At 44.2% G+C, this 27,349-nt stretch overlaps 1 long non-coding RNA gene across 3 annotated transcripts in view; it reads right to left on the reverse strand.

The window, feature by feature from the left end:
- The window catches only part of LOC149308502 (uncharacterized), a 63,843-nt gene that overhangs the window by 11,672 nt on the left and 24,822 nt on the right, over window positions 1-27,349 (reverse strand). For all 3 annotated transcript variants that reach the window (XR_016282159.1, XR_016282158.1, XR_016282160.1), the window contains one exon: window positions 1,672-2,675. This is a non-coding gene — a long non-coding RNA (uncharacterized LOC149308502). The remainder of the gene's footprint in view (window positions 1-1,671; window positions 2,676-27,349) is intronic.

Raw genomic sequence — 27,349 nt, forward strand, 5'->3', positions numbered from 1 at the left:
CCCCAAACCTAGCGAATGTGTAGGGACCACAATATAATCAAGATGGCCTCCTTTTTAGAGAGTGAGCAACGTTTTATCAAGCATTATGTGCAGAAGCCCCCATTCACAGGAGGACAGAGCAACGAAAATGGCTAAGTACTCTTTGCAAAATTGGAAAATTCCCTAAAAACAAACAAACAAACAAACAAATTAGAAGAATTAGAGATGAGCATTGGTTGCATTTTAGGAACAAACCCACATCATTTGGTAATGCCAACATTCAGGGATTTGTTTCCCCAATGGGGCACATTTTGCATGTTGCCCAGACAATTGGGCAAGAGAGATCCGGTCCAGTTTTTTACGGCGAGTCTTTGCAAAGAAAGGACAGTCCTTCTCTTGTTAAATGAGACTATTAATTAGAATGCAACGGATGAAACGAGCGGCTGGATGGAGGCATGAAAGAAAGGCCAGTTTGTAATGTGGGCTGCTTTAGGTGGCTTTATTTGAATATGCAAATGAGAACTTTTCCTTTTTTGCTTTTGCATTGAAAAAAAGGAAGATGGCGTGGGAGAACCCGGGTAGACAGACTCTCACGCATGATGTCTGGCACCATTTTGGAGAGCGGGAAAGACATCTGCAGGCAGCACTTTGTCAATCGTACCGCAAGAGGTTGGCACGACTGTGCTTAGTACCCCAGTTGCAAAAAGAACGAGTTGCAAAAAAAGAACGAGTTGGTTTCTAAGTCCCTTCAAACGCAGGATCAGACCCAAGACCTGTCTCCTACCTGTCAAAATTTTTGCAGATGGAAATGGGGAAACGTGCAGCAAAGCAACACCTGAGTGTGATCAAGATGGCCAAAAGTATTAATGAAAGAGATCAGCCAAGTTAGGAGAGGCTGCTGCAGTTGGCTTTTGCCTTGTCCTACTGGGAACAAGAAGTCATTTTTCCCTTTTCTTATTCCTGGAGCTGATACTTCCAAATCTGGAGAAAGTACCCCTTTGCCTCCCACCTGAAAATGAGATCTGGCAGTTATAAATCAGTTATAAATTTACTACTGGGCAATGTTTGGAGATTACCATGATATCTCTCCTTAAGTCAGGGTGGGCAAAGGTCTGCTTTGGGTCCTTATGGGCCCCCAAAAGATATTTTAATGGCGCATGATCCCTCCTGGCACTCCAAACTGTTCTTTTTCTGGCAAGGGGGAAAAAGGGTGAATTAGGAGAACATTTCCCTTTTAAAATCAGGGTTGGGATGCCATGGGGGTGCAGGGACCAGTCTTCTCTCCTCCAAAGCTTAAACCTTCTTGGTAAAATATGTGGAAGTGACACAAAAGATATAAAGATAAGGGTTTGTTGTTGTTGTTGTTGTGTGCCTTCAAGTAATTTTTGACTTATGGCGACCCTAAGGGGATATCTTGGCAGGTTTCTTCAGCAAGGGTTTGCCATTGGCATCTTCTGAAGCTGAGAGAGTGCGACTTGCCGAAGGTCACGCTTGGGTTTCCATGGCCCAGCCCGGATTCAAACCCTGGTCCCCGGGTTCTTAGTCCAATGCTCAAACCACTACACCCCATTGGACTAATATCCTTGCACTCTTTTGACCCACAAATATTGGTGCCCCCATGTGGCCCGTGGTCTGCACTTTGCCAACCCTTGTGCGAGAGCAGGCTAAGAAATCTGATTTTGTCTCACTTACCATGAAATTCCATTGATCTTACAGACAAGATGGGCATCTGAGTGATCCAAGTCATTCCGGCCCTTGAGATACAAGGCAGGACCAATTCTTTGGGTGAAGTCCTTCAGAGTCACAAAAAAAACTTTTCTCAGATGCTGGTGTTACTCTTAATCCACTTAGCTTGACTTTGGAAGGAAAAGTAGTGTTCCCAAAATCAGACTCTTGGAAGCTGTTCTTCCAAAGTTCACTTCAGTGAAGCTCTGAGTTGAAAACAATAAATAAAATAAAAGTAATTATATAGTCTGGATCTTTCTTCTTCCCAGGGCTACATACTCTCCAATGGTTCGGATTTGTCAGGATCAGTCCCAATTAATCCTTTGCTCTCCCACTTTTTCAGTCGTTTTTAAAAGGTCCCAGTTTCTCCATCTACTCCCTCCTTTGTCTTCAGCTTTTTTCCATTGCTGCAAACTGTGTCCAAAAAGCAAAAATCGTGTGTTCTTAGTGGGGAAAGGGATGAAGTCTCGCCCTTCTTAGTTTGCTCAGGCAAAAGCAATCTGCTGCAGCCACTTCTAGCATGTCTGTTCTTCCTTGCTAACATATTCCTTCCCCATATAGACTACACTCTGATATTGCTTGGCCACATGTGTCTTGGTTTCTACATGTCAAATATCGGAGGGTACACGGCTGTTGGTTGCACACTGTTGCCATTTAGCACAAGGATTGTCTAGCCCTTCCCAAGAGGCTTGGGCAAAAGCAAACTGCTGCAGCATCTTTTAAGTTGTGTGTTCTTCATCATTTTGCCCATACTCTGGTGTTGCTTGGCCATATGTATTCCAATTCTCATCTGTGAAAAGTTGGAGGTATGACACCGTCATCAGCCAAAGTTCTCTTCACCAAAAAGCAAAACCATTTCTCTTCTTTGGCCTCTTTTCTTCCATGGTTATATTCCATCTCAGTTCTTCCAAAAGAAGGGAGAAACGTGACTCCTGGAGAAGACATTTTATCCATCTGGTCGCTTTGTCCTCCTGCAAGAAAATCACCAATTAAGAAAGTATTAAAAAGGAGGAAAATGGAAGCCACTTTAGCATCCAATTGCTTAAAACCCATGGTCAAGAGCCAAAGCCTGCAGAACTGGAACTCATTCCTTCTGTACTAATTTCCATAGCACCAAAAATGTGGTCCAGAAATTTTCCCCCAGATCTCTGGAGCAATTCTTGTATGTGTGTGTGTGTGTGTGTGTGTGTGTGTATATATGTATATATATATATATAATACATTTCCGTATTCAAGAATTGCTCCAGAGGGTTATTACTCCAGAGGGAGAATTCTCCAGAGGGAAAATCAGATAGGTTTTTCCCCATTCCACATATATATATACATTCCCTATGTTATGCTGTTTTCTCCCAAAAAAGGCACCCAAGGCGGCTCACAAGATAAAAACACTCTAAAAACAATTAAAATAGCCTAGTTAAAACAGTGTAAAAGGAAGGCTAAGATGTATAAAATTAGGTATAAAACAGTAAGTATTAAGTATAAAACAGTATAAAATTGAGATTAAAATTAAGGTAGTTTGAGTGCTGGACTAAGTTTCCAGAGACCAGGGTTTGGCTCCCCACTTGACCATGGAAACCCTTTGGCTCACCTTGGGAAAGTCACACTCTCCCAGACTCAGGAGAAGGCAATGGCAAATCTCCTCTGAATAAATCTGGCCAAGAAAAAAAACCCCATAGGTTTGCCGTAGGGTCCCCATAAACTGGAAATGACTGGAAAGCACACAACGACCACCACCACCACAAAATTATGTAATAGGAAAACCTATGGTTGGATGAGAGCCACGTTGGTGTAGAGTATGACTCTCTGCAGACCAGGTTTCGAATCCCCACTTGGCCATGGAAACCCTTTGACTAGCCTTGAGCAAATACTGTACATTAAATTATTTATAACGTTGGTAAGAGAGATTTGGAGAGGCAGTGCGATGCATTGGTTTGAGTGTTGGACTAGGATTCTGGAGAGCAGGGTTCGATTCCAGCTCAGGTGTGAAACCCACTGGGTGACCGTAGGCAAGTCACACTCTCTCAACCTCAGGGTAAACCTCCTCTGAACAAATCTTGCCAAGAAGACCCCATGATAGGTTCACCTTACGGTTGCCATAATTCGGAATGGCTTGAAGGCACACAACACACAAGAGAAATTTGGAAAGCCAGTATGATGTAGGGCTTCGAATGTCAGATTTAGACTCTGGAGACAGGGTTCAATTTCCAGCCCTAGAAACCCACTGGGTGAAATTGGGCAAGTTGCACCCTCTCAGCCTCAGGGGAAGGCAAGTGCAAACCTCCTCTGAACAAATCTGGCCAAGAAAACTCCATAATAGGATTGCCATAAATCAGAAAAGACTTGGAGGCACATCACACACACAGAAACATTCCTGCATGTCTGGGGGCTGGATTAGATAGCCTCTAAGACCCCTTCCATACCTCTAATGCCATGATCTCATGAAACGGAGTGATTCTCCATTGGTGTGGACCAACACAACGGATTTTGAGCAAAGCCTGGGTGCGAAGGGAAGAGAAAGCGGGGGTCCCTGAATAGCTGGCCAGACAGTTGGGAGACAATGATCTCATTCTCAGGGGCCCGGCCATGAGTTTTCGGCTCTTTCCCAGCCAGACACAATAGGGGGGCCCTTGGCCTGTGAGCATTGCTGGACAATGCGCCTGGTGGGCCCTCCATCCCTGAATTTTGCATTAATGCAGCCTTGCCTTGTCTTCAAGAAAAGGCACTTTGTATGTTGACTTGTTAGGAAAAGGAGTTGCAGAAAAGGGAGAGGAAGGGTGGGTTGGGGGGGCCTTTTTATTTGGAGAAACCCATTCCTCTTTTCCACTGACACCGGCCCCCCTTTACATCTCTGGGCCAGACCACAAACTGCTATAAATATTCAAAGCCCGGGTGGAGAGAAAATAGCGCACGGTTGGGGCCTTTTGTCCCTTCTGCTTGCTTTGCTTTCTGCAGGGACAGTGGGCACAAATGGTTGGGGGATTTTTAAATTTTCCCTGAGTGGGAGGGATGCCGACCGAGAGCCTCAGGGGTCTCTTCCAAGCATCCCACCCAGACTGACTTTCCATTAAATCCACTTTTTAAAAGATTTCCAAAAGAGATTCCCACCTTCCTTACTTGTATTGAGTTGGACAAATGCCGTGCAAGGAAAGTTTGGCCGAGAAGCTGCAACAAATTCTTTAACTTTGGTTGAGAAGTTGCAACAAGTTACTTGAGTTTGGCAGAGAAGTTGTGACAAGTTCCTTGAGTCTGGCTTAGAAGCTGCAACAACTAATGTGGCTTAGAAGTTGTGACAAGTTACTTGAGTTTGTCCAAAAAGCTGCAACAAGTTATTTGATTTTGATTTAGAAGCTGCAACAAGTAATTTGGCTTAGAAGTTGTAACAAATTACTTGGGTTTGACTGAGAAGCTGCAACGAGTTACTGGTTCCTTGAGTTTCCTTCATGACGGAACCATTGCATGCGTGTGCGACTTTAACCATTTCTTGCTGTGGTGGTTGTGTGCTTTCGAGTCATTTCCGTCTTTTGGCGACTCTATGGCCAACCTATCCTGGGGTTTTCTTGGAAAGATTTGTTCAGAGCGGGTTTGCCATGGCCTTCCCGGGGCTGAGAAAGTGTGACTTGCCCAAGGCCACCCAGTGGGTTTCATGGACAAGCTGGGATTCGAACTTTGGTCTCCGGAACTGTCAAACCACTGTGCCACACTGGCTTGGTGGTTTAGACTTTGCAATTCTCCTTGCCAAGCATTCCCTCCGTGCAAAGACTCCTTCGTTCAACTCCTTTGCATTACTCTCCCTTCATGCAAAGATTCCTTCGCACAAGTCACAAATCCAAGCTGATTTCTCCTCTAATGCAGGGAGAACACAACATGCTGTCGGTCGCACCTCTTCCTTCCACAATGGGACCTCATTTGAAGGAAGAGGCCTAAGCAGAACAGAGCAGGCAGAGAGGCAGTGGGCACACTCCTCTATGTGCGGGTGCCTGGGCAAATCTCCAAAACTAATCTTCAATAGATTTTATTTATACATTTATTGACCGCACTTACACAATAGTCCCAGTCCGACGCTCCAGTCACTACGCCACACCATCCCCTTAGGCCTCCTGGCAAACCAATTTCACTCGACGCTTTAGGATTATGGCCTGACTGATGCCATTATTGTGCAAAATCAACCCCAGATTGCTAGAGGATCCTAAATGCTCTGGCTCCCTTTAGGACACAGAAAGAGAGAATCCAAGACCGGAGAAATCCAAGGGTGGGCAATTCTGTTTTCTGTTCTTTGGGCAGTCTCAAAAGCAATAAAAGAGTTGTAAAAATACATCATTTAAAGGAAGGGAGTCTTTAAACCCAGCGGGTGGGCCTTGGGGAAGAAGGCCAAAAGCAAACAGAACCCCAGGCAAGGAGGAGATGGGATGGTTGTCCATGCTGTGAATGGCTTCTATGCTCATCACAAGACGACTCAACCTGCACTTTTCTCTGAGGCTGAGGGAGTGTGAGCTGAGACCAATTTTCTGTCCTCCGAAGGAGGCCACCGATTTCTTTAAGGTGCCTACTCTCCAACATTTTGCAAATGAAAATAGAGACACATGTGCCAAGCAACATCAGGATATGGTCAAGATGGCCAAAGTTACAAAAGAGGAAGAGCACAAAAGGAGGCCAGGCTGCAGCAGTTTGCTTCTGCCCCAGCCTCTTGGGAAGGGGAAGACTCTGCCCCCTTCTCTCCTTTCTTTGCTGCTAAGAGAATAGAGCAAACAACGTTTGCATTTTGAATTTACTTTGCAGCAATGGAAGTAAGTGGAGGACAAAGGGGGAAGGTGGGAGGAGGAGAGAGAAACTGGGGCATTTTAAAAACAGCTGAGAAAGTGGGATGACAGAGGGTTAAACTGTTTTTAAATGGGTTGGATGGCCATTTGTCACAGGGAATGCTTGGATTGTGCATTCCTGCATGGCAGAAGCGGGTTGAACTGGATGGCCCTTGGGGGTCTCTTACAACTTTAGGGCCTCATTCCCACTACCTTTTAAACTGGATTACAATTCGGTTTGAACCAGTTCAAACAAGCCAGGTTCCCACTTAATCCGAATCAGTGAAGCAATTCCGAGAAGGGGGCCATGCTCCATACCCATTTAACCCGCATCTTTTTGACGCAGATTTTTCCGCTTCTTTTTCGATAAATCGGTTTTGTGCAAGTGTGAACCACAAGCGGATTGAAATCGATTCAAATTTCCCCTTCAGCTGGCTGGAACCGAATCATTTTTAATAGATTTTTTTTTTGTGAATGGGAACCTCAAGTGGATTATTTTGATGTTAGGAAATGACAGAAAATGCAATCGGGCAAGTATAGTGTAAACCACAATCCAATGTCGAATTGATCCATCAATTCAGATCTCACACCGGTTTATCTGTAAGTGGGAATGAGGTCTAGGGTTCTATGTATTCCTGCATGGCTGAAAGGGACTGGACTGGATGGCCCCTGGGGATCCCTTCCAACTCTAGGATTTGCTGTATTCCTGCATGGCAGAAGGCGGTTAGACTGTATGGCCCTTTCCCCATCTCTGTTCTCCTCCCTCTCTGGCTCTTTCCCTGGATTGTCCATGCTCTCTCCCCATTGATAAGAGGGGGAGGCTGGGGGTTTCTCCTCCGCCGTCTGCCCCCTTGAAGCCAAAGGAGGATGAAATGATGCAATGCTTGTTGTGTGCCCCCTAAACAAATGCCCCCTCCTCCTGCCATCCAGGGGGCAGGCAGGGCCTTTGCATGAGCAATGGGCCTGACCTCCAGCCCAGCCATTGGGGCTGGCGTGGGAAAATCAGCCGAGCCCTTTTCACAGCTGTTGGCCCCCCTCTTTCCCTCCCCATTCCCTCTCCAAAGCCCCCTTGGAGGGTCTTTTTTCCCTCCATCCTTCGCCCCACTCTTCTGCCCCCACCCCAAAAAAACCCACAGCCGCCTTGGCCATTGTTTCCAACAGGCCTAGAAATGCAAGGGCTGGGGTGGCCTGCAGAAAGCCAAGGGTGTGTGTGAGTGTGTCTGTGTTTGCGCAGTGACGGTGTTGTCCCCAAACTGACCCCCCAGGACCAAATAAAAGGGGGTGGGAGGAAAACTCTTGTCTGTTTGGGGTGGGTGGGATGCAAATCAGATCTCTTTTTGGCATTCAAGGCGAAAGGATGCCCCGATGCTCCATCTCCAATGGGTGGCCAGGCGTGAGCAATGCAGTGAAGGAAGGACAAGGCACCAAGGGGAGAATGGTGCAGGGGTTAGAGGGCTGGAGTTGGAGGAGAACCTGGGTTCGAATCCCTGCCTGGCCATGAAGTAGACTAGGGCCTACCTCTTAAGTGCTACGTATGTTCTGTGCTTTGTTTCCGATTTATGGAAACCCTAAGGTGACTCTATCATGGGATTTTCCTGGCAAGATTTGTTCAGAGGAGTTTATCACCCGAAAGAGATCGGGAGTGTATCCCGTGAATATCGCGGAAAAATCACGTAATTACGTAAACCCATTTCACACAACATCTCACAAAACCCGCCATTAAAGTGGTTATAAAGAACCATTAACGTACATCTTTTTACTTTCAGGATTTCAGTGACAATGCATTTCTGATGTCACTTTATTTGCGCAATTGCATGTGATAATAATTTGCTCAATTACTCGCCATTTTTGCTTTATTTGTGTGATGCTTTAAATGCACTCTTTCTTTAATGACGAAATTAGCCTCAGTGTGATAAACTCCCGAGAGAGTTTGCTTTTGCCTCCCTTTGAGGCTGAGAGAGTGTGAGCTGCCTAAGGTCGCCCAGTGAGTTGCATGGCCAAGCTGGCAACTGAACCCTGGTCTCCAGAGTCCTAGTCCATCACGCAAACCACTACACCACACTGGCTCCAACAGGGAGTTTCCTTGGCAAGAGTTGTTCACAGGAGGTTTGCCATTGCCTTCCTCTGGGGCTGAGAAAGTGTGACTTGCCCAAAGACACCCAGTGTGTTGCAAGGTCAAGCAAGGAATCGAACCCTGGTCTCCCGGGTCATAGTCTGACAGACTACTACGCCATCAAGAGTTAGTGCTGTTTAATCTATGGGATGGAGAAATACATCATCATAAATATTAATCATAGAAATCTAGAGTTGGCAGGGACACCCAGAGGACACCTATTCCAACCCTTCAGTGCAGAATCTCAAGCCAGAGCATTCCCAACAGAGAGATGCCCAGACCTTTTTGGGAAAATAGACATCCAGAGACCCCGCCAACCCTCTGGGTCATGGGTTCCAATGCCCAACCATTGTTACTCTCAAGAAGTTCCTTCTAATGTTCAGCTGAAAATCAAATCTACTTCCTTGTAGCTTAAAACCATTAGATCTGGTCCTTTGGGGGCAGCAGAAAAGAAACCTTCCCCTTCCTCTGTGGGGCAGAGATATTTAATAATAATAATAATAATAATAATAATAATAATAATAATATGTTTTATTTTTATACCGCTTTTCTGAGGTGATCAAAGCGGTTCACAGAATCAATAAAAATCAACACATCATAAAAACAACATGCAATAAGACAAGCAAGATGGTGGTCAGGAGGAGGGCTTTACTTCATAGCAGGCAGAGTCCTGTTGTTGCTGGCCTGCTTCTCTCCCCCTCAAGATGGTGGTCAGGAGGAGGGCTTGTCTTCTTAGCAGGCAGAGGCCTGTTGTTGCTGGCCTGCTTCTCTCCCCCTCAAGAGAAATTTAAAGAGGACAACCATGTCCCTCTTCTGTCTTGTCTTCCCCAAGCAAAACATGCCCAGATCCTTCAACCTTTCCTTATATCTTTTACACTCCATCCCTCATACGGTCCTTGTTGTCCTCCTCTGAACCTGCACCAACTTGTCTCTTTGTTGTTGTTAACCACTCTCAAGTCGATCTCGACTCATGGCAACCCTGTGGATGAGACATCTCCAAGACCCCCTACCCTTCACTACTCTTCCCAGTTTTCTGCAGATTCACACCCATGACCGCCTTACTTGAGTCCATCCATCTAACATGTGGTCTTCCTCTCTTCCTTATTCCTTCCACTTTTCCCAACATTATTGTCTTCTCTTATGAGTCCTTCCTTCTCATGATGTGACCAAAGTATGACAGCCTCAGTTTAGACATCTTTGCCTCCAGGGAAATTTCAGGCTTGATCTGTTCTAGGATCAATTTATTTGTTCTTTTTGCTATCCATGGTCTCCTCAGCACTCTTCTCCAGCAACACATCTCAAATGAATTTATTCTCTTTTTGTCCATTTTCTTAACTGTCCAGTTCTCACATCCACACACGGCAATGGGGAATACAATTGCTTGTACAATTCTGACTTTCGTGCTCAGTTGTACATCTTTGCTCTTGAGGACCTTTCCTAGTTCTTTCATAGCTGCCCTCCCCATTCTTTTAGACTTCTTCCAATTTCTTGAGTGCAGTCCCCGTTCTGATCTAGCAACAGGGTTACCATTAGTCACCTTGAAGACAAACAACAACAACAACAACAACAACAACAACAGTGGCTAAATATTTTAGACCTTTTTCATCTATGGTTTTTGTTGCAGACAAGCACTACACATCCCATTCTGATTCACATGAACCTTTACTACATGCTACAACCTGGCACCCAAAGCCTGTGTTCCTCCAGCCCTCCTTTACCATCATCCCAATGGCAATGCTTCTAAAAATCTTCCAGCTAGACAGAGGACAAGGAGGAAAAGGCAGTCTGGGAGTCCATAAAATGGAGTTTCTTTTGTCAGAGGCTTTGTTAACTGAGGTATACCTGTATGCCACACTGTCCAATGCCCTCTGCCCCATTTCCGTGTCTTTCATAGAACTGTGTGGGTATCTATGTGCCATCAAGTCACCTGCCAACTTATGGCAATGAATTTCATAGACTTTTCTTAGGCAAGAGATCCTCAGAGGTGATTTTGCCAGTTCCTTCCTCTGAAAAGGAGCCTCCAGCACTTGAGATTAGATAGCAGTCTCCCATCCAAAGACTAACCAGGGCCAAACTTGCATAGCTTCCAGGATCGGGTACCACTAGGGTATTTGCCTGCATATATATGCCTTTAAGTTGCCAGTCAACTTATGACAACTTGATGAATTTCTTAAGGTTTTCCTTGACAAGGAATCCTCAAAAGTGCTGTAACCAATTCCTTCCTCTGAAAGAGAGCCTCCAGAACCTGGGATTCATTGGTGGTCTCACACGCCAGGACTATCTAGGGCTGACCTTGCTTAGCTTCCAAGATCAGATGGGATGCACTGCCTTTTATGTTTGTGCCTTTAAATGACCTGTCGTCGACTTATGGCAACCCCATGGATTTCATTGAGTTTTCTTATGCAAGGACTGCTCAGAGGTAGTTTTCCCAGTTCCTTCCTCTGAAATAGAGCCTCCAGCATCTGGGATTCATAGAATCATAGAGTTGGAAGAGACCACAAGGGCCATCCAGTCCAACCCGCTGCCATGCAGGAAATCCAAATCAAAGCATCCCCGACAGATGGCCATCTAGCCTCCGTTTGAAGACCTCCAAGGAAGGAGACTCCACTCCACTCCGAGGGAGTTTGTTCCACTGTCAAACAGCCCTTACTGTCAGGAAGTTCCTCCTAATGTTCAGGTGGAATCTCTTTTCCTGTAGCTTGCATCCATTGTTCCGGGTCCTGTTCTCTGGAGCAGCAGAAAACAAGCTTGCTCCCTCCTCAATATGACATCCCTTCAAATATTTAAACAGGGCTATCATATCGCCTCTTAACCTTCTTTTCTCCAGGCTAAACATACCCATCTCCCTAAGGCGTTCCTCATAGGGCTTGGTTTCTAGACCCTTCACCATTTTAGTCGCCCTCCTTTGGACATGCTCCAGTTTCTCCACATCCTTTTTAAATTGTGGCGCCCAGAACTGGACACAATATTCCAGGTGGGGCCTGACCAGAGCAGAATATAGTGGCACTATTACTTCCCTTGATCTAGACACTATACTTCTATTGATGCAGCCTAAAATCGCATTGGCCTTGTTAGCTGCCGCATCACACTGTTGACTCATCTTCAACTTGTGGTCTACTTGGACTCCTAGATCCCTTTCACATGTTGTCTCCTTAAGCCAGGTGTCCCCCATAATCCTATATCTGTGCATTTCATTTTTCCGCCCTAAGTGCAGTACCTTTCATTTTTCCCTGTTGAAGTTCATTTTGTTAGCTGTGGCCCAGCTTTCTAGTCTATTCAGGTCATTTTGAATCTTGATCCTGTCCTCTGGGGTATTAGCTATTCCCCCTAATTTGGTGTCATCTGCAATTTTGATAAGTATGCTCCCAATTCTGTCATCCAGGTCATTGATAAAGATGTTGAATAACACTGGGCCCAGGACAGAGCCCTGTGGGACCCCACTGGTCACTTCTCTCCAGGATGAAAAGGTGCCATTGCTGACCATCCTTTGGGTTCGGCCGGTCAACCAATTACAAATGCACGTAACAGTTGCCTTGTTTAGCCCACACTTTACAAGCTTGTTTGCAAGAATGTCATGGGAAACCTTGTCAAAGACCTTACTGAAACCAAGATATACTATATCCAAAGCATTCCCTTCATCTACCAAGCTGGTAATTTTATCAAAGAAAGAGATCAGATTTGTCTGGCATGATTTGTTTCTCTGAAACTCATGTTGACTTTTTGTGATTGTGGCATTGCCTTCTAGATGTTCACAGACTCTTTGTTTAATGATCTGCTCCAGAATCTTTCCTGGTATTGATGTCAGACTAACTGGACGATAATTGTTGGGATCCTCTTTTTCCCCCTTGTTGAAGATGGGGACAACGTTGGCCCTCCTCCAGTCTGCTGGGACTTCTCCTGTTCTCCAGGAGTTCTCAAAGATTATTGCCAATGGCTCCGATATTACATGTGCCAGTTCTTTTAATACCCTTGGATGTAGTTCATCTGGTCCTGGAGACTTAAATTCATTTAGGTTAAACAGGTATTCCTGTACTATCTCTTTACTTATTTTGTGCTGAAATTCCCCTATTCTGTCCTCTGCTCCATTATCCTCAGGTTGAGAACCCTTTGCCTTTTCTGAGAAGACTGAGGCAAAGAAAGTGTTGAGTAATTCTGCCTTTTCTCTGTCTTCTGTTAGCATTTTGCCATCTTCTCCACGCAGTGGCCCTACTGTTTCCTTCTTCTTCCTTTTGCTGCGGACATATCCAAAAAAGCCCTTTTTGTTGTCTTTAACCTCTCTAGCAAGCCTGAGTTCACTCTGTGCTTTAGCTGAGCCTCCTTAGCTTCCAAGATCAGATGGGATCTGATGCCTTTGTGTCCCTCTTATAAGGGCCCCATAGGCATGGTGAGTGTGGGCTCCCTCTTTTTCTACTGAAAATTGGAATTGGCCCGATACCGGATTTCCAAGGTCCAAACATGAGTCGCACTAAATGACTGCAAAGTGACACCAGCATCCCCTCCAACATTTCACAGATGAAAACCCAAGACACATATGGCCAAGCAACATCAGAATGTGGTCCAGAGGGCAAAAGTTAGTAATGAGGAAAAATACACAATCTAGGAGCGCCTGCAGCAGTTTGCTTTTGCTTGCACCTTCTGGGAAGACCAAGACTTCATCCTCTCCTCTCACCGCTGATAAGTGCAAATTGCTTTTGCACTTGGAACTCTGTTTGCAGCAACTGAAGAAAGCTGAGAAGAAAGGCAGAAAGTAAGAGGGAGAAACTGGGACATTTTAAAAGCTGCTAAAAAAGTGGGACGACAGAGGATTATTGTCTCTGCCGAACTGGGAGAGTTGGTGGATATGCAGCAAATGTGCCTCTGATATGTAGCAAAGGTGCACAACTAAATGCACTTCCGAAGGCGTGCAAAATGTTCATTGTGCATCCATGTGCCATGGCAATCCATGCATGACTTTCTTTCTGCTTCCTTGAACTAAATGTGTTGATGGGAGCATAAATATGTATGCTCCCGTCCACAAAGAAACATGCATGAGAAACCCACAGGATTCTCACCACTGTGCAGCTAGGCCTCCGTATCTGTGGATTCTTTATCCACAGTGTATGTTGTGGCCTAGTGGTTTGATAATTGGAGACCAGGGTTCAATCCCCAGTGTGGCCATGAAACCCACTGGATGACCATGGGCAAGTCACACTCTCTCAGCCTCAGGGGAAAGCATCGGCAAACCTCCTCTGAACAAATCTTGCCATGATAGGTTCACCTTAGGGTTGCCATAAGTCGGAAATGACTTAAAGGCACACAACAACATCAACAACATATTTTAAACAGCTGAATCAATGTTCGGTACTGCACTCTGCAATAAATACTCCCAATTCTTTTAATTTTTACTTCCCTAAATATGGAACAGGGAACAGAAAAGGCAGTCACTTAACAGAGCACCCATACAATGTGCACTTTGCTGTCGGATAAATCTCTGCAACAGCAAAATGCTCTTGGCATCAGGAGAGAAAAAACCTTTTTTGTCCTTTCTGGCTGCAGCAACAAAGGGAACCATTTTGAAATTTGGTTGCATTCGGTCTTGAGTTGAGGACTAAAAGCCCCCTGAAAGGGGATGGATTCCCTCCCACTGCTAAGAGTTTGCTCTCCAAATCCAGTCTATGGGCCAAGATAGGAAATGGAAGGAAGGGAGAAGAAAGGAGCACTTGAGGCAATGACAAGAGTTCCTTTGTGCATATGCAGAGTGCCTTGGACGGAAACGGTGAATGAACAACCCTTCCTGGGATGAAGGGGCTTTCAAGTCGTGAAGGCCTCTTTTGAAAAGAAATTGTCATTTTTGGGAAGACTTGAGGGAGCAGAATGGGGTTCCCACACTTTTTTGCACACCTCTTGCAGCCAGTTTTTCTAAGACATGAAGCCCATCAGGGGTGGCAGCTTTTCAACGCCATCCAAAAAATGGCTCTGGTTTTGGAAACGGGTGCGAAACAACATCCGCTGGAGAACAAGGAACAGTGCCTGACTGTTCCCTCTCTTGTGTGTGCATTTGAAATGTTTTTCAAAGCATAGCCAAGGTTGGCTTTTTCTCTCCAGGATGTGCTTCCATTCCATCCTCCACAACTTCTTAGGGTTTGTATGTTTCTTCCAGTTACAAAAGTCTGGCAGAGAGGAAAGGGGGAGAAAGCAACTCTTGAAGACATAACAAGAGTTCATATTTCTGCATATGAAACATGCCTTTCCTGCAATGATGAAATGATAGATATAGCCATGTTAGTCTCGGAAACCAGTATGCAAAGGGATCTTGCAGACTGAAAGGTGTTGCAAGATCCCTGGGATGAAGGGCATCTTCCCTTGTCTTTGCCTGATTCGTTCTTTGAGTCATAAGTCACAAACGCTCTCGCAAAATTAGAGTGCACCCAAACGGCATAGTTATACCAGTTCAGTACTACAGGATTCCTATGGAATGCTGGGAATTTTAGCATACCTGCCAACGTTTCACATAGGAAGGCTAGGACACATGTGGCCAAGCAACATCAGAGTGTGGTCAGGATGGCAAAAGTTATCAATGAGGAAGAGCAGACAAGCGCAGAAACGCTGCAGCAGTTTGCTTTTGCCTGAGCCGACTGGGAAGGACAAGATTCCTCCTCCTCTCCTCCTGTTGAGTAAACGGTCTGCAAACCATTTTTGCCTGTTGAATTCAGTTTGCAACCATTGGAGGAAGCTGCAGACAATGGGAGAAAGGCGGAGGAGCAGAGAGAAATTGGGACATTTTAAAAGCAGCTGGAAAAGTGGGATGGCATGGCAAAGGATTAGCCAATGAACTAACCATAGGGTTGCCCTAAGTGAGAAATGGCTTGAAGGCACACAACAACAACAGCAACAACAATAACTGCTACTACTATTACAAAATCACCTGTGCATTGCTGGGTACTACAGCTGGTAAATAAACAGTTTGCTCAAGTGATATAAGCAATAGCAATAGCATTTGCATTTCCGTGTAAATGCACTATGCTTGGAAAAATCCATTTGGAGGACTACAGCTCCCAGATGCCGCTAGGACAGTGCTGTTAACTTTTGATGTATTTTAATCCTACACACACACACACACACACACACACACACAGAGTCAGCCCTCTGTATACATGGATTCTTTATCCACAGATCCATAAATAAATATGGAATAAATAAATATTTGGAATTTGTATAAATCCCAAAAAGCAAACCATGATTTTGCCATTTGACTGAAAGGAAACCATTTTAATATCTATTGTATTTAATGGGACTTGAGCATCCAGCAGATACCCCCACCTCCCATATTTTCCATGCAAGTATTCTGGAAATGTATTATTGTCCACATTTTACGCGTTGAACCGAATGGAATGTGAAATCCTTTATATGCACGGCTGTTATGTCATTGACTTGTGGTTACACTTTTATTACAGGTTGTTCTTACATGTTGTATTGTATTTTAACACTTTGTATGCAACTGGATTTTGGTCTAAGCATTAATAAATGGTGGACTGAAATGTATTGTATGTTGCACTTTTTTATTCTGCTTATTTATTCATTTATTTATGCTCAAACAGTAATAAACTATAATTGTTGCTCTATTTTTATAACAAAAAACCACCCAGGTTTATGGCTTTCTGTAAAATTAGTGCACCAGCAGCCACTGGGAATCCTGGGAATTCTAGCATACCTAGGGTTCCCATATTTTCCATGGCCTGACTAATCCTTTTTTGGATAGCAAAGGGCTTGGTTTTTCCTGGATGAGCTTTTGACTGGGGCCACATGAGCCACGGTTCCGGGTCTCTAGGGATGGAACCAAAGTGGTATGGCATGCCAGGCTCTTATTGGTACCAGCGGTGTCTGCAAATGTGAAATGACAGAACCCAGCACCCAGGTTGGATGTGACACTAAAAATAGCTGCTATTTGCAGGGATTGCGTAGTTCATGTGTGTTGGAAATATCCCACGATTTGGTCTGCTGGCACTGGATGGAGAGTCATAGAATCCTATTTCTATTTCATTTAGAGTATTTATGCCCCGCTCTTCAGCCCCAAAGCTCTCAGAATGGCATACAAACGGGAAGAGACCCCCCAAGGGCCATCTACTCTGCCATCTTGACCACACTTTAATGTTGCTTGGCCACACATGTCCTGGTTTCCGTCTGTGAAATATTGGCGAAAAGTACCTAAATACCCTTAAGGTGCCAGTTCCCATCTGGTTTTGGAAGCTAAGCAGGGTCAACCCTGGTTAGTCCTTGGATGGGAGACTGCCAAGGAATACAGCAGTAGGCTATATTTGCATGGAAGGAACTGGCAAAACCACTTCTAAGGATTCATTGGGACCTATGAAATTTATGGAGTTGCCATACATTGACCTACAATTCGAAAGCACATATGCACACACATACATTTTTATGGAGTATGAGTGTTTTAGTTATGTCTTTTAACTTTTGTATATTTTAATGGAAATTTTATAACGTTTTTAGATTATTTTCACTGTTTAAAATTTTATTGTAATGATTTAACATGTTTGGGGTTTTTTTTGGTCCGTGAGCGGCCTTGGGACCCTTCTGGGAGAAAGGCGGCATACAAATGAAATGAATAAATAAGGAAATATAGAAATAATAAATGCACACATAGACAGACAGTGTGGCACCCTTGTTCTTTTGTACTGAAAAGCTGGGTCTGTGTGCGCATTTGTGAAATCATGCACGATCAATGTTAACTGGTGCTGACACATTACAGCTAGTGAAATGTTTTGCGGGGATTAAATTTTGACAAGGTACTTGTCATATTTATATGGATATCATTTATTCCTCTCTTTGCCACTCCAGGTACCCACCACTGAGGTTGGTCAACCCATCAGGGCTGTCGCTATGGAGGGCATTCTCCCCACAGCCAGAAATTCACGGCCTCTGAATGAATGAATGAAATGAATGAAATTTTCCTTCAATTTCTTGCATTTCAGTAATTCAAAAATTCAGCATTTAGAATGTAGACTTTAGGCATCCAAAGAAAAGGGAGAAAAAGCAAAGTGACCAAAGGAATACAAGGCACAACAAATAGAAGAGAAGTTCTAGGCATGGATGATTTTCAATCTCTTAATTTGTGAAATGTTAGAAATTTGGGAACTAAATGAAAATTTCATTTGGTGGGAGCAGGATTCTTATTTGGGGGGGGGGTCTATTATTATTATTATTATTATTATTATTATTATTATTATTATTATTATTATTTGTATCTTGCTTTCCCCACAATATTGGGACTCAAAGAAGCCCACCGTCTAAAAGCACAGTACAATTACAAACGTACAAAAGCGATAATGACAATGGAATTAAACTATTACAATATTAAAACAGATCAACAAATGAAATACTAAAACAGATCAGATATCCCACTTTTATTTGTCCAGCTTAGTAGACAACCCAGCCTGGGATTCTCTTGTGCCCTCAATTTATATATACCCAAATTTAATGCTGAAACTTACTGCTGCTGCCAACAACAAAAAAATGTACTGTTTTAGCTCTTCCTTATCAATAAAAGTGGGTATTGTAGACAGAGAAAATTTCAAAATCGGGGTCTGGAACAAGGCTCTGGTCTCTTGCCAAGGTTTCCATTCAGTCTCTTTTTTAACCCAAGTACCCAAAATGGTCTCAGTTCCAATTCTGCCTTTGCCACCCGCCATCTTGGCAGCCAGTTTGGGCACCTTGTTTGTTCACTTTTGTGTGCAGCATCCGGGACTGAATGGAGAAGGAGGAAAAGGCAGACAAAGGAAGAATAGAGAGAAGGAAGGAAGGAAGGAAGGAAGGAAGGGAGAGAGAGAGAGAGAAAGAAAGAAAGAAAGAAAGAAAGAAAGAAAGAAAGAAAGAGAAACGGCCTTGGCAAAGGAAACTCAACCCAGTGTTTTGGATGCGATCCGAGTTCATTTTGGTACCAGGTTGGGAGGCTGGGAAGAACAAGCTAGAATATATCCCTATAACCTGGGGATGATTATAGACTCCAACAGCTGTGGGACTCTAACTCCCATCAGGTGGTGTGGTCAGGGGTGATGGGACCCATGTCGGTTGTTGTTGTGTGCCTTCAAGTCGCTTCCAACTTAGGGTGACCCTAAAGCAAGCCTATCATGAAGTTTTCTTGGCAGGTTTCTTCGGAGAGAGTTTGCCATGGCCATCCTCTGAGGCTGAGAGAGTGTGACTTGCCCAAAGTCACCCGGTGGGTTTCCATGGCCAAGCCAGGATTCAAACCCTGGACTCCAGAGTCATAATCCAACGCTCAAAGCGACTACACCATAGTGGCTCATGATGGGACCTATACATAATCCAACAATATTCAGAAGGCAATCTGAGCAAAGACATGGCAATGCTTTCAACATTTTGGAAAGGAAATTATTAGAGAGGCAATGATTCTGGCTAGAATACCATAAGGAGTTTATGTTTATGTAAGCGGATATGCGCCTGCAGGATAAAAAAACTGAGTGGTTTCACAACATCCATATTCAGCAAGGGACTGCTCTGACATAACTACACAAGGGAGACAGTGAAATGGATATTGCACATTGGAGATGCTGTGTATCGGGGCACAATTCGCATTAGGCACTCCTTCATTGGTACACCAGCAAGGAAGTCTAGATGCACATCAGTAGAGCCCGATGGGATACGCAGTTCACTCTAGAAGGGATCTATAGCACCTCTGCTACATAGCCAAGTATGTGTAAAGTTATACAATGAGACTGCAATATAGAAGCATGTCCCATTTCTATGGGACCCATCGATACACATATCTAAACTCCAGCTCCCATCAATTCAAGCAGTTCAGCCAGGGACGATGGGAACTGTAGCCCAACTATATTCAGAAGGTCACCTGAGTCCCACCTCAACCTTTACAGACGGACCTCTACGGATTCCTTATCCACAGATTCAACCATCTGCGGCTTGAAAATATTCAGAAAATATATCAATTCCAGAAAGCAAACTTTGGTTTTACCATGTTATATAAAGAAAACCAAGTACATGGCTTGGGATCCCTCCTAGATCCTTCTTGGTCACTGGAGGCCAAAGAAGACTTCATAGCTGGGAGTGCTTAGTACCAGTTTTAACTGGTGCACCAATTATGACCTTTCTTGGAGAGGAATAATGTTGCCACAGTAGTCTATGCAAGCTCACAATTAGACAACTGTAATGAGAGCCAGCATTGCATAATGTTTGGGGTATTGGGTTTGAATCCCCTGGAAACCCACTGCATGGCCTTGGGCAAGTCCCACTCTTGGAGTCAGAGGTGGAAAATTGCATCTGGATACATCCGACCAGGAAAACTATGATAAGGTCACCTTAGGGGATGCCTTAGGTTGGAAATGACTTCAAGGCACAACACAACAACAATAATATGCTGCCCTTGAAGAAGAGGTGGAAACTCAAGCTAGTGTGAAACCCAGCAACACAACTGCACATAATGCCAGTCCAAAAAGGACTGCACTGGCTGCCAATGTGTTCCCAGATTCAAGGCACTGGTGGTGGGATCTGGACTCTTGAGGGAGTGCCACACTCCAAATGTGTCCACCTGAGGACTGAGGTCTGCTGAAGAGGACCTCCTCTGCATCCCACCACTGAGGTCAATGCACTTGGTCAGTACATGGGAGCAGGACCTTCTCAGCTGTGGCACCCCAATGGTGGCACGCCTTCCTTTTAGCACCATTGGCACCAACATCCAGTTCATTTAGGTGCCAGGTGTACACCTGGCTGTTCCGCAACAGCTTCAGGCCTCATAAATTTATCTGCACAGAAGAATCCAAACACAATATATTGCATCAATAGTCTCAAAGATGCTACAAGATCCCTTTGCAACAGAAAGGATGTTGTTCAATACAGTGGGGGATCCTTGGTATCCTCTGGGTTTTGGTTCGAGGATTCCCCCATGGATACCCAAATCTGTGGATGATCAAGTCCCATTAAATACAATGGGTTGTTGTTGTTATTACTATGACTACTACTACAGTGGGCACTTGGTATCTGCTGGGCTTTGGTTCCAGAACCCCTGTAGATATCAAAATCCATGGATACTCAAGTCAAATACAATGAGGTATTATTATTATTATTATTATTATTATTATTATTACAGTGGGCCCTTGCTGTTTGCTGGGGTTTGGTTCTAGGATCCCCCATGGATACCAAAATCCATGGATCTCCCCTGGATACCAAAAATCCACGGATGCTCAAGTCCCATTAAATACAATGGCATAATAAAATGGTGCCCCTTATATAAAATTAGAGCCATAGGTTTGACTATGACTCTGGACTTCAAGGTTCGAATCCCTGCTTTGCCAAGGTCACTAGGTGAGTCATACTCTCTCAGCCTCAGGGGAAGGCCAGGGCAAACCTCCTCTGAAGAATCATGGCAAGAAAACCCCATGACCTTGGGGTCGCCATGTCGGAAAAGACTTGAAGGCGCACAACACACACACAAAGTGATTTGGGGCATTTCACACTCTCTCAGCCTCAGGGGAAGGCAAGGGCAACCTCCTCTGAACAAATCTTGCCAAGAAAAAAACCTGTGATAAGTTAGAAATGATTCACGCATACATAAAATGGCAAAATCAAGGTTGGCTTGGGGGAATTTATATATTTTTGGATGCTTAAATCGGCAGATTTAAAAAATATGTGGATATGGAGGGCCGACTGTGATGCTGATGCTGACGATGTCGATGTTGGAAAATATTTCCACTCATCCCTAATATCCAGTTGACTTTTCTATTTGCATCTTCTCCATCTGGGGACAAATGACTTCGTAGCAAGGGTGAATGGAGGGAGAGAAATGATCTGAGTAGCTCATTGATATTCTCAATGAACTCCTCGGATCATAAAACAGCCTCTTTCCCCCCCATTCAGTCTCCCGACAGCTCCATTGTGTGTCCCCCTCCATCCTGACCAGGCAGGTGGCTTCTATGCAGCTGCTGGGATTTGGAGAAAGGCCTGGTGTTGGAAAAGGGTCTCCATCCTCCGAAATGCTGGGGAGGGAAGGCTAGTTCAAGAGAGTGACCCAAAAGTTTATAAAACTAGGGAAGGAGGTTATAGAGATATAACCTTATAGAGATAGGTCAAAATCTCATTGCAAGTCCTTTCAATAAAAGTGAAATTTTGCAAGTTTTGTAAAGTGTTGCAAATTTTTGCAAATGTTCGGGATACAAAATATTTGAGGGTTGGTTTGCTTGAAAATCAACTTAGGCTGCATCCGGATGGTAGAAATACCCCACCTTGACCCCACTTCGAAGGACCATGGCTCCATGCAATTGAACTCTGAGAATGCAATAACTTTATTACCGTCTAAAGACCCGTAAATCAAAAATAAAAAGAACTCCGAGAATTGTGGGGTTGTGAGATATTTAGGCTTCTCTGGAGCCAACACAACTCCAGATCTCCAAATTCCATTGCATTGAGTCATGGCAGTGCTCAATAAATTTTTATTGCAAAATTTTGAATATATATATATATATATATATATATATAGAGAGAGAGAGAGAGAGAGAGAGAGAGAGAGAGAGTGAGCCATCTTAGGTCCCTTTCTGGGAGAAAGGCGGCATAGAAAATAACTGACTAAATACCTATTGGACTGGATTGGATGAAGGGAGGTGGTGGGGAAATTTTGACTGTCTCTGCACTGCAGATATAATCCAGGTTGGCACCACTTTAACTGCCCTGGCTCAATGCTGTAGAATTCTGGGAATTGTACTTTGTTGAGTTCTACAGTTCCCAGAATTCCATTGAGCTAGGGCAAACTTTGCAAAGTTCTTTGTGGTCAGGATACAACATATTTAAGGAAACAACTTATTGTTGTTTGTTTTAAAAATCCACTTAGGCTGAATCCACACAGCAGAAATGACCCAGGTTGACACCACTTTAACTGCCCTGGCTCCATGCGATAGAACTTTGGTAATGATAATATTAAATTGGCATCAAACTGGATTATTTCTGCAGTGCAGATGAGGGGAGACTTTGAATTTGTTTATTTGTGTAAAAACAAGACACTGGTAATGTTTAAACCACCTGAATGCAAGCAAAAGCAAAATAAACATTGGCCAGAAGACTATGGGTGGCTTTGGTGGCATCACCAGACAGGTGCAGGGGGCATAAACCAAACTGGGGGACACCATGGGGGGTGACACCCGGTCGGAACGTCTACCTGGTGTGAGGTGTATAAGATTCTGCTGCCACACATGGGTGGCATGCGCATGCCCCTGCCAGCTTCCCTAGACCCCACAGCAAGAGAGTTTCCTGAATGAGATGCCATGCCCTCTGTGCCCCTTGCTGCCTTGCTTGCCCAGCTACCCACCCCTGGTAGCCCTTTCTGGGTGTCACCAGATGCTAGATTTGCACCATACACTGGGTGGCACCAATCTAAGGATGCCACCAGATGGCTTCCATGTCAGTAGGATGGCAGTCTGCGGCAGGGTTAGGGTCTACTTGGAACCCCCTCAGCCCCAAATGCAATTCTGACTAAGGGCTACAGAATGGCTCATTCTGATTTGGAAGATATTGTTGATTAAAATTAATTTATTATAGTAATATAATTTATAATTAAATTATAATTTATAATAATGTACATAATATTAAAATAATATGATCAGTTTTAATATTTTAATATTCTATGCTATTATATGTGCATGTGTGTGTGTCTGTGTGTCGTGTGCCTTCACGTCGTTTCTGACTTATGGCAACCCTCAGGCGAAGTTTTAATGAGGTTTTCCTGGAAAGTATCTTCAGAGGAGCTTTGCCATTGCCATCCTCTAGGCTGAGAGAGTGTGACTTGCCCAAGGGTTTCCATGTGGGTTTCCATGTCCAAGTGGAATATCAAACCCTGGTCTCCAGAGTCATAGTCACTATGCCATGCTGGCTCCTGTATGCTATTGTACTACAATATTAAAACGTATAACATTATTTTAGTATTATTACCTTTGGCCTTCTACCACTTTCCAGATGTAGGGGACATTGACCTGGCTTGTGCAACCACCTTTTGCAAAGAGTGTTATGGAGATTCTTTTTTGTGGGTTTTTCGGGCTATGTGGACATGTTCTAGAAGAGTTTAGGCCGAAAACCCCACAAAAAATGATGGATGCCGGCCATGAAAGCTTTCAACTTCACAGTTTTATGGAGGTTTTTTGGAACTTGTGCAAAGACAGCATCCAATGCCTCCTTGCACAAGCGGTTTTCACAAGTCGTGCAACAGAGATGGCTGCTTGCAAAGTGACCTGATCTATTGTAACCAATTTGGCAGGACCTATCCCATCATTAGGGGTTCAACTTGAAATCAGGACTCTGGCTTCCAGCATCCCTTGGCTGGGGATGATGGCTTGTACATTCAGCTGTGTGTGTTCAGTTGTTGAACACTGCTTGCCAACACAGTACCTGTGTAGCACCGTTCATACAGGATCTCAGGATAAGATCATCTGTCCAGTTTTGGGCAACATAATTAAAAAAGAAGGTTGCAAAAATGGAGCGTGTCCAGAGGAGGGTGACCAAAATGGTGAAGGGTCTGGAAACCATGTCCTATGAGGAACGACTTAGAGAGGGGTATGTTTAGCCTGGAGAAGAGAAGGTTAAGAGGTGATATGATAGCCCTGTTTAAACATTTGAAGGGGTGTCATGTTGAGGATGGAGCAAGCTCAACATGATACCCCTTCAAATGCTGCTCTAGAGAATAGGACATGGAGCAATGGATGCAAGATACAAGAAAGGAGATTCCACCTAAATGGTAGGAAAAACCTACTGACAGTAAGAGTTGTTTGACAGCAGAAGATCCTGAACTGGCAAACCTAATTCCACACTGATATCAGGTAGCAAAATCATGTCTGGGTCCAAATATGCCTTCATATTTTAAAGTCTTCATCTGCAAAAGATCTTGCGAGAATTTAGCACTTGAGACCTCAACCCATACATGGTGGGGGGGGGGGGGATCTGATTGGTGAAATACTCCCATCCTTTCAAGTATGTTGCATCCTTGGAGGAAAAGAATATTCAATTTGCAAAAAAATGCCAACATTGAAAGCTGGTGCATTTTTTAAGATAAGTCTCTGGAAGGACTCGTTGTTTTTTTGTGATCTGGCTGTTCTGTATTGCTTTCACAATTGCCTTTGGTTCCTGTGAATAGACTCAGATGCTAGGAAAAGTCTGCTTTTTTAACCAATTCGGGAAAATTAATGTCATTTGGCAGATGAGCCCTTAAAAACAGAACCTATTTTAAGACGTTCTTTCTGACTCACTGGATGCTACGCTACAGACGGTGGGAGGGAAAAAGAGCATGGGTTCTTGAATATCCTCAGCCTTTAATTCAAATGCAGCCTACAATCCTCTTTTTGCTGCTTGTAAATCCCCATACAATTTTATTTTGGGAGATGGGGTTCACCCAGAAGAGAAACAGAAGCGCCACCAGGAATGGGGATGGCGTTCAGAACATCCTAAGCCTCGCCAGATTCCATTCAAGCAAAGCAAATTGCTTGACGCAAAGCAAATTGCTTAAAAATCAGTGTGTGAGAATTTGTGGCAATGGTGACTTCACGTTTGTGAAGTCACCATTGCATACAATTCCAACCCACTTTTGTGCAGTCGAGACAGCCTTTTGCATAAGTAGGTGTGGGATACCTTCTTACCCAAAGGTGCAAAAAACAGATGCACTAATCCAAAACCCCAACAAGATTGTGGCCAGTGTGTATAGACACCACACACTTTTAGCAGTTTGGTATCTCTCTATCTACCAGGGCTCCATCACTGTTCCCATTTGGCAGAGAGTGTCCAAAGTACTCCTCTGCCATCCCACTTTGTCAGCTGCTTTTAAAATGTCCTGGTTTCTCTCTCCTTCCTCCCACTTTGCTCTTCTGTCCTCAGCTTATTTCGATTGCTGCAAATTGAGTCCAAAGTGCAAAAGGAGTTTTTACACTCAGATAACTCAGGAGGAGGAAATGGAGATGAGGGGCAGAATCTTGTCCTTCCCAGGAGGATCAGGCAAAAACAACCTGCCACTGCCTCTCCCAGATTTTGTATGTTGTCACTGTTATTGTGTGCTTTCAAGTCGTTTCTGACTTATGGCAACCCTATCACAGCATTTGAGAGCCAGCATGATATAGTTTGAGTTGGACTACAACTGATGACCAAGGTTTGATTCCCCAGTCAGCCATGGAAACCCACTTTGGGGGAATCATACACTCTCAGCCCCAGAATACCTGGGCCCTATTTCCACTTACAAATAAATTGGTATGCAATCCAAATTGATGGATCGATTGGCAGTTGAGTGTGGTTCCCACTACATTTGCCCCAATTGCATTTTCTCCCACTACATTTAGCCTAATTGCAAATAATCCAAAATAATTCACTTGTGATTGCCATTCATGAATGAATCTAAGCGATTCAGCTCCAGCTGGCCGAAGGGAAAATTTAAATCAATTCCAATCCGCATGTGGTTCTCACTTGCGCAGATTCGATTTATCAACAAAGAAGCAGAAAAAATCAGCATCAAAAAGACAAAGGTTAAATGGGTCTAGCGCACGGACCCCCCCCCCCCCCCCAGAATTACTTCAGCGATTTGGATTAAGTGGGAACCAGGGTTGTTTGAACTGGTTCAAACCGATTCACGATCCGATTTAAAAGGTAGTGGGAATGAGACCCTTTTGTATCTTTCTTCATTAATGACCTTTACCATCTTGACCACACTCTGATGTTGCCTGGCCACAAGTGTCCCAGTTTTCTTCTGTGAAATGTTGGAGGGTATGTTGGCTGGGATTGGTAGTTTGGGAGAGGGACTTAGAATTCTATAGTGCCTTCTCCTGAATTAGAGTCCTCCGACTGAGAGTGCTACGATCCCAACACTTTGGATGATAATTAGGTTTCAACACAGAATAATAAAACATCTACATAGTGTGGACACCGCCTGGTTTTCCTGTTATAGTGCAGGATGCCTGGGTACCTTCTTAGACTTCCCTTGAATCTGTTCTGTTAAGGGGCTGTTTACAATTGTGGGAAGGCAATAAGAAACAGCAAGGGAACAGATGTCAGGACCTGATCTTGAGTCTCCGGATGTGAGACAAGGGTGCGAATTCTCCAGTTTTGGTGGGCCCATCTTTGGGCAAGAGGAAGGAGCTGCGTGCAGATGTTCAGCTCAGCTATGAGAAGAGCATCTTGCAAGCATTGATTTGTTGCTGCAACTCCCAAAGTCTTGCCAGGGGTTAATGTATTTATTTTGTTAGCTTCCCTCCCAGTCATGGTGATGCCAGGGCTCACCTTCTGTTCTTCTCTGCATCCACTCAGCGGTTCCCAAACTTTGGTCCTCCAGCTGCTTTGAACTTCAACTTTCAGATGCCTCAGCCAGTTTGGCCAACAGTCAGTAATTCTGGGAGCTGAAGTCCAAAACACCTGGTCGACCAAAGTTTGGGAATCACAATAAACTAAATGTTCTTTCTCCCATCTCCCTAAGTAAGCAAGAAGGAAGAATCATTTCACCTTGATCTGGAAACAATCCCTTTAGCCAAGACTACTGTCTTAATTTCCAAATAGGAACACGTATTCCCTCTCTCTCTCGGTGTACATATTTGAATGGTGAGTTGTGAGTAACTGTGGTCGCTATTTAATTCATAATACTAAATGGCATCACTAGTGTCTATCGCTAAATCTTAGATTTTGGCCCAGAAATCTCAGAATCTGGGATGAACTAGCAAGCCCTGGATATTACAGGTAGAAGTTGCAAATAATAGCAGTTACC

The sequence above is a fragment of the Sceloporus occidentalis genome, unplaced genomic scaffold (assembly GCF_023333645.1).
Source record: "Sceloporus occidentalis isolate IW3139 unplaced genomic scaffold, rSceOcc1.0.p SCAF_8, whole genome shotgun sequence".
NCBI lineage: Eukaryota > Metazoa > Chordata > Lepidosauria > Squamata > Phrynosomatidae > Sceloporus > Sceloporus occidentalis.